The sequence below is a fragment of the Topomyia yanbarensis genome, unplaced genomic scaffold (genome assembly GCF_030247195.1).
Source record: "Topomyia yanbarensis strain Yona2022 unplaced genomic scaffold, ASM3024719v1 HiC_scaffold_10, whole genome shotgun sequence".
In the NCBI taxonomy this organism is placed as follows: Eukaryota; Metazoa; Arthropoda; class Insecta; order Diptera; family Culicidae; genus Topomyia; species Topomyia yanbarensis.
This window is the reverse complement of record NW_026683225.1, coordinates 221,572-230,034: the sequence shown is the minus strand read 5'-3', so window position 1 is coordinate 230,034 and position 8,463 is coordinate 221,572. Positions and strand designations below refer to the sequence as shown.

General features: G+C 37.8%; 1 long non-coding RNA gene across 1 annotated transcript; it reads right to left on the bottom strand.

Annotated features, from left to right (window-relative positions):
• Nucleotides 1-4,444: 4,444 nt before the first annotated feature.
• Nucleotides 4,445-5,007, bottom strand: LOC131694570 (uncharacterized). Its single transcript, XR_009306523.1, has 2 exons — nt 4,881-5,007; nt 4,445-4,789 (listed from the first exon to the last, which is right to left on the bottom strand). It is a non-coding gene; the product is annotated as an uncharacterized LOC131694570 (long non-coding RNA).
• Nucleotides 5,008-8,463: the final 3,456 nt, after the last annotated feature.

Below are 8,463 nucleotides of genomic sequence, written 5' to 3'. Positions count from 1 at the left end.
AACGACCTCGGCTGGTGTTGAACCCAGACCCTTTGGGCTAAGGGGCGGTCATGCTTACCACTCAAGTTGTCTTTTGCCATCAAATTATGTACAGTCACCTCGTCCACTTTGTTCACCAGCGCCAGTTTACTTATACAGTTTTGGGTCGTTTTCAGGTTCCACTTGAAAAGGGACCAATATTCCACGAGATTTACTGTTTTGGGAGGGTTCATGTCCTTGGGCGCCACCTGACCCTTGTAGGCGTCATATCACTACATTTCCTTTTTCAGTAATGGCAGAATTCAAAATCCGGCCAAAATAGCGTGGAACGATCGTGTTGCTTCAGGAAAGGTAGCAGACGTTTCTTCATACACTCTTTCAAGTAATTTTGCTTGTTGACCGGCTCGATCGCAACGAAAATGTCGCTTTTCAAACCACAGGTGCAGAAAGTCTGCTAAACCAGATAATTGTGAACTTCGATAGCTTCAAATGCTTGAAAATATCCACCACTATTACTTCCGTTTGCCATTACGCTGGTGACAGTTGGTTTGGTCACTTTTAATGATGTCCTTAACTTGACGTGCAAGTAGTTCGTATTCAGGCTATATGCGAGCAAAATTTCTCTGTGTTGCTTCTCTCGCTTGGAAAACACTTTTATCAATGAAGAGCAAATGATAAAATAAAAATTGGCGTCTTTCTGCAAATGAGGGCTTTTCAAATTTGTTGAGTATTCTGAAAAGAAATGCGTCAAGTTTTAGTCGACCAAATTTTGATCGTAAAACCTTTTAAATATCAAAGTTTTGAGTGGCATTGAAACTAGCCGATTTATCAATATTTTCATATTTATCCATGTGATTTCACCTACGTTTCGTTAAGAAACCAACACATTCTGCCAAGTTGGTGCGCTACAACATCGCCAACTTCTAAAAATACATCATCTCATTTGTTCGATAGCGTAGCTGACAAAAACATTCAAACAGGGTTGCTATGATTAATAATAAAATCCACTTATTTTGAAGTCATGCTGCTTCTTTACTTATAACTTTTCTCAACGAATTTTCATAAACTTACAATGTTCCTCGAATGTGTTCAGTAGAAGAAACCTTTAGAAATAAATAGAGTTCTGATTAATTGATTGATGAGGTGATTTTTTTAAGAATTTATTTACAATGTTAACCGATTTTCCATACAAACTTCCATGTAAACTTTGAAATTTTTGGAGGGTCCGAGGACACAACCGATCGATACAAAAATTTGCACAATTACTAAGGACCATAAAAGGAATCAGTAGAGCCTGGTGGAGCTAAAAGTCAAAAATTGAACCAGTCTAATGTATATTCAGCTACATCACGTAAAAAACTGTGTTTTGATTACGTTTAGAAGCTTAGCACAGGCCGAAAACTTCATTGCAAAGAACAACATGCAACACGAGGTTGAATTTAATAACACCAGAATCAAGATCCCCGTGCATATGGAAAACGACATGGTGGACGTGCGTATCGATGATTTGGCCCCGCGCACGAAGGAAGATTTCATCAAACGAATCATGTCGCAATATGGAGAAGTAGAATCTATTACGAATGACACCGGCATTCCCAACGGCGTTCGTATTGTGACTAAACCAATACACTGGAACCTCCATTTACGAACCAAACCGGGGGTTCGTAAATTGAATTAGTTCGTAAAAAAGTATTCGTTATTTGGGATTTAGTTCGTAAAAAAAGTTTGCTTCACATTCTTATTAATATTCGTGGGTTGAGCAATATTCTCGATAACCCTAACAATATGGATATTTTTGGAATGGGCTTCCCAAGTAGAAGCTGAAAATGGATAATTGGAACCTTTTCCAAGTCCAATATGACGATTGCTGGTTGAGTAATATTCTTGATAACGAACAATATGGGTTCTACAGTGGAAACCCGATTTTATCATCCCCCGATTTTGTCTACCCCCGATTTTATCCGTTTTTTGACTCGATTTTATCAGCTTCATATGAAAATTGATAGTTGGTAGTTTGATGGGCTCTAGCAGACTAACCAGGTTGAATTCGAGAAAATGCTTTCTTGGGCATATATTTTTGCCTTTCTCATATAGAAAGGTTATGCAATCACTCTGAAAAACGTCAACCTAATCCCGGCTCTAATAATTTTTTTTTGACTCTCAAAAGGTTTCTGGATTTTAACAGAGGCGTAGTTTAAGGAGAGGGGTTACACCCCCCCCCCCGCTCTGCCGTTCACTCTCCTCTCTTAAAAATCTTCTTAAATCACCCCTCAGCCCTCATACCCCTCCCCATCAACCCCATATGTTGCATAGTACTGAATACTAAATGCACCTTAAATTTTCATAATGTTTTGAAAGCGTTATGAAGCGTACATCATTGATGAATAAAACAGATACGAGTGGACCTTAGTGGCTTCCTTTAGGAACATCTTAAATAATTTCTGTGTATGATTTGCCTAGTACAAGTACTCACCAAAGGGTGTATACAATCGCTTTTCTGTGTTATTATATTCTGGTTGAATAGGAGGGTCACGCGATACCCACCCCCCCCCACCCCCTCGTGCAACCCCTTGGAGCCGCCAACATGGAAGCGTAACGCACACACTCGGGTTGAGTATGATCTTTTAACCGTGATCCCACCTCATGGCTGTAGAAGTAGTACTAATGCGATCGCCAATCGACAGTCCAGCTACGCTGACCGGGAATCGTGTTCAAGACTGGCACTTTGAAACAAAGCTGGAACAGTGAAATCTAAATATGACTATTGTATAATAAATAGTGTAAATAAATGATGTTATGTTTAATAAATGGCCTTTTAGTGCTGTGTGGGCTGAAAATGTCCGAAGAAGGCGGAAAAAAATGCCCTTTTGCAGCCCTGTGAGAGGCGTTTCATGTTTTTGTTTGGGTGTTCGTTTGCTTTGCATCTAAATATTTATTGTTTCTAGAGCTAGTACGATAAGAGAAGATTGCATATAGCGATGCAATCGGAGACTGAAAACATTTATTTTTTTCTGTTGAATCTCAATTTTTTTTAATTGATTGCCGAGATCCAAACAGATCTCGAATATCAGCAAGCAATTTTTTTGAGATCTCAGCAAAAGTAAATATTTCACTGGAAATCAGTAAACAAATGTAGCTTTGTTGAGATGTTAGTTCTTTCTAAAGTATGATAACCATTATGTGGATACGTAGTCCAGTAGGTGCTCTATAAATTTGCCAAAGGAAGTATGGTGCTAGAGTGTTTCTGGAAATGTTATAGTTGATTGGAAATCGATGGTTGGAATCAATTTTCGATCAGCTATAACTCTTTTCAGAAACACTTTATACCAACACTTCCGGTGTACTAAAGGAAGACTGATTTAAAAATTCTATTTCGATGCATTACCCAAAATCATTGGCTAATATCATACGTGGATGTAATGAAACATACATGTTTCTCATAGTTTCGAATGTTAGCAGAAAATAGGACTTTGTCCACTAATACGAATTTTCAAAGTTTGAACAACGGTTTATTTTATTTTTTAGAAACATTCTCTCGCGTTTCCTTCAGCAAAGTCATTAGGCACTTTCTGGGCTATATTTTATACTTCAGGCAAAACTGCGGTTTTAGGTGCATAGGTATTTTAAACCCCAAAATGAAAACATAAAAATGTTGTTCTGAAAAAATAACCGTGTTGTCACACCCTAAAACAAACGAATATGAAGAGTTTAAGGTTGAACAGAGAAGGGGTTCGAAACGAAAAAAAGCAGTTTTTTTTCCACACCGCGTGTTAGATCTTCATAAAAATCAATCAGCAGTACTGTGACAACATTCTACATACGCTGATTGATTTTTATGAAGATCTAACACACGGTGCGGTAAAAAACTGCTTTTTTTGTTCTGGATTTTTGCCCATTCTCTGTGCAACCTTAAGACAATAGCTAATCGAAGCAGGCGCTGGTAAAAAAAACAGCGATTCGACATCAGGTAACGTTTGGATCGACTGGACGCATCACTACCAGGGTTACCATATTCAGAGATTTGTCTGTAATGTCACGGATTTTTTTCATAAATTTTAATCACAGATTCACAGATGACAGATTTTTGGCATTTTGATGAAAATTTCACAGATTTTTTAACATATTGTGATTTTTCACAGATTTTTTGGAAATTTATCACAGATTTTTTTCCTGTCTTGGTCATCACAGATGGTTAAAAGATTTTTTTGACCGAAACGTAGATTTCAATGTGGCATCCCTGATCACTACACTGACTGACCACTTCCTTCCAATATTGATAATGATGGTTACTGTTCTGTACGTTTCACCCGGAACGCGCTGTTTACATCGAGCATGCGAATGATCCGACAAGAAAAGCATGACGAAGAAACGTCGCCTACTTTGGAAAATCTCGAACGATAATTTCAAAAGAAACAGCCAAGTAGAAGTATAAGAAATTCTTGCTGATAAATAAACGAAACAAAAATGGTTGATATCGCATGTATTTATTTATGATTCATACGATAGTGGCTCCACCGACGTAGTTTCACTAGAGAGTAGCATATCGGAGACGACATTTCCCATTTAGAAATCCAGCTGAGCTGGTCAAACGGAACATGACGTCATAGGTATTCTAGTCTCTGGGTACCTACCGGTAGAACCAACTAGCGCAGGCGATATCAGTAACCGGCAACTTATTTGCGGCTGTTGTCCTGTTGAACTCCCTGCTTCACAGCCGCAGCTCGTTGCTCAGGACTCTTGGTACCTTCACCTTGTTGGTACGCTTGTATGGATTCCTTTATAGCGGCGGCTCTCTGCTGGGTGTTGGAAGCTGAAAAGACAAATTTAAAATATGCGGAAACAAATGTTACAATCGCGCAGTATTAAGTTCTGACTATTTTATGTATTCTATATGCACTTACGTTTATTGTCCGACATTTTGATTGGTTATCGCTGGAATACTTGGAAAAACGTCTGACCACTAGGAAAGTAATATCTAAAATGAAGCAAGGAAAATCCTTTCTATGGTATATAGCGCCGAGAACTTGTACACATCTAACAAAAACTACTCAAAATAAGGGTAACTACTACTCAGTTTTGCTATAACTTTATCATTCTTTTATTACTTGATTTAACACTGTTCAATGTGTTAGTTCGACGGCGCCGAGGGTCTTTTACATTTATACAATGCACCAAAAATTTCTTTCTGACATTCGAAACCTGTATGTGCAGTTTTCTGCTACGCATTGAAATCTTCCTTCAAGGCGGCGAAATATTTCGAGTCTTGTCGACTGCAACTTGAGGTTCGATAGCTTTCCCTGCTTTCCTGCACAGTCAGATGTTTTGGTTTGTTCCACCGTCTATTGGAATAAAACAAGCGCTTGCGCTTTCAACACTCGCTTAAGTTTTCGATAAACTACTTTTTCGATTATCAATATAATGTATATTATCAACAGTCGCATATCACAATAACTATCTAGAATAACCTTGTTTTTAAAACTTAGGAGAAGGGTATCTGTTCCTTCCGACAAATGTGTACTAATGATTTGTAGAGAAGTCTTCAACAGTCAGTTATCGTGGAGTTTCTTCATTTCAAATAAAAATGTCTCTTATTTTTAGGAAAAATTGGAGAACTTAGAGAAATTTTTCCAAATGAAGAATTAATTGCAGAGAAAATTGTAGGTGATGGAAATTGATGATTGACACCATTTTCAAATTCAAAGTATCGACCTACGGTTACCATGAAACACTGAAAGCCTCCATTTTATAAAAAGTGATCCTTACTTACTTTTACTATTCTACGGCAATAGAGTTGCCATCGCAAAGAGAGGCTTTGACCCCAAGATTATTACCGGAGACTAATTGAGACGAAGGACTGAAGGATTTTCTATTGTTTCAAATAGTACTAGTACAGTCCCTTGAATAGTCAAAGATTGATCGGTACTCAGTACTCATTTCCATATGCTTTGGATATAAGTAAGCTGACCAACTGTGGGCTAGGAAAAATCCGTAGACATTTCATCTCAAAATTTAGAAAACTAAAGTTGATTTCTTAGACTGTTTAGTATTTCTCTTGTTTACTATATTTTACTACAGGCAATGGGATTTTTAACAATGGTTTTAGGGGTTGGCATAGCGTAGTTGGTAAATCGATTGGTTCGATTCCCAACCCCGCACACAGGGTCAGAGTTTTTTCAAAAGAGATTTTTCTACCACGAAAAAAGAAGCAAATGACCCTAATTTTAAAACCTCTATAATCGAAATATTTTCTGAATTCAATGTTATTGATGGAGCACAGAAATTATAAGTCAGAGTTTCTGTGTTAGTGTCCTGATCGGTTTCCTCCATGTACATTTGTTATTTGATTTGCAGTTATTATTTATGGAACCAAAATATATTTAGTTTACCATCATAATCTAGTTCGACCGTTCCAAGACATCGTTTCGTTCTTCGCATTATGCTTTTAAAAAATCCAGAAAAAATCTTCTGTTTAACATTCTTCATGTTCACAACTGGAATTTCTTTTCATGCAGGAAGGTTCTTAGAAATTATATGGGTTTCTGTAGAAAATTAGACAATCCGATCGAAATGAACTTACGAAATTATAACAGTTATGTTGCTTAGAACATTGGATTCAAAATTATTAGGTTTCGAATTCAAATATCCATGATAATCCAATCCCATAATTATGAACTTTGATTAGAGGATCTGAATGCAGAATCATAGAATGTTGAGGTAGGAATCTGTCATTGATAACTGCAAAGCGTGGTTTGTAGAATTATACTGTCGTGTTTTGTATTGTCGGACTAGGTAGGAAGAACGCAATCTTACCGCGTAATCACCATTGAAATATCTAGGAATAATTAGTTTTTTTTCATGTGTCCTTTGTAACGATTTCATTTTTCTGTACAGCGACACTTTTAAAGACCGTATCGCAAGCTCGAGATGCCATATCGTGCAGTCGAATCTTGATTTTGCTATTATCCATGAATACGACTTTTTGTAGATTGTTCTGCAACATGATTTTATTTGTCTGGCGCAATCTATCGAAATTTATCATTATCGAATGTCTGATATGATGGCATCTGATAGAGGTGACTTTCGCAAGGCTAAGCTATGAAACCTGTATGTAAATATTCCAAAACTCGGACTGATACGAAAAGATTAAAAGTAACGTTCTTTGATCCGAGTTCCTCTTTTATTTTTTTCATTTCCACACATCTCGACAATAAACGATCACTTCGGCACGAATTAAAGTATTACAGCGATTGTTGTTCAAATTGGCACTTCCCGACAGATTCTACGATACAGTAATTCCTCCGAGATTCACCTAAAAAAATTTAAAATCGCGAAAGACCATCTTCGCTACAGATAAAACATCTAGACCTTTTATTCAAAATGACATATCTACAATGAGTGACCCTCTTTGTTTACTTTCTCTTCTGTTAATAATTCGGTCGCTTTAACGTTTATCCCTCAACTCTTTGCATAATATGCTAGTCAAAACCACCGTCTTTCGATCTGTACTGTAAAATAAGTGAAAAGTGCTATAGAGACGCCGTAAAAATCGAAAGAGAAAGTAAACAAAGAGAGTTACTCATTGTAGATATGTCGTTTTGAATAAAAGCTGTGTCATTAGACGTTTTATTGTGCACTTCCCACCAACCTGGACTCTTTTAACATGTTTCTAAATTTCATACTAACTGGCAGACAAAAACATAATTTTATTACAGAATACGATTCCCATAGATATTTTAAATTTTATTTTCTTTCTTTCTTTGTCGAGAGTTGTCCTACTGGAGCTGTAGAGCTGAGTTCACGGAAGGGCTACCCATCAGAATCCCTCATTACTACTTAAGTCCAATTGCAGCAGGCCATGATTCTGATTGGGTATCAAGTGGACGGCTCAGTTGTGCGGGCGTATGGGCTTTACGATCGCGTGAGAATCGGATTGGAAGTGATGTAGGGGTCAATAAATCGTTAGGGACGTTTTTGTGTTAGCGAAATATTGGGCGTAGTTGTGCGTGGATGAGCGCGATTGTATGTTCGGCTTTGTGTACCACCGCGAAGGTCTAGGGCGTTTGTATGTTATTGTGTTCGATTGCGTAGACGTCTGTTCGTCGCGTAGACGTTTGCATGTCGTGTGTGCTAGCGTGGCACTTCGCATGCATAAATTCGATTTTACATTTACATATTCGCGTGGGTTTTTGGATGATCGCACAGACCGTGAATCTAATACTTAATTTTTAGTGTATGATTCAGATGCTAGAAAATAGTGAGTTTTCTATTACTATCAACTCTATCACTAGAGTTCCCGGTCATGCCGCCATGGAACGTATTGTCTAGTAGATATGAGCGTCATTTTTTTTTTCTGATTGGTCCAGCTGAGAGCATGGGGCCTAGGCTGCTAGGGCCGAGAGGAAGAACTTCTGGACGTAGTTAATTTATGATCGCGAGAACACGAGCTTGTGTAGGCTCATTCTTGAGACCGCGTTTGTGAATTTA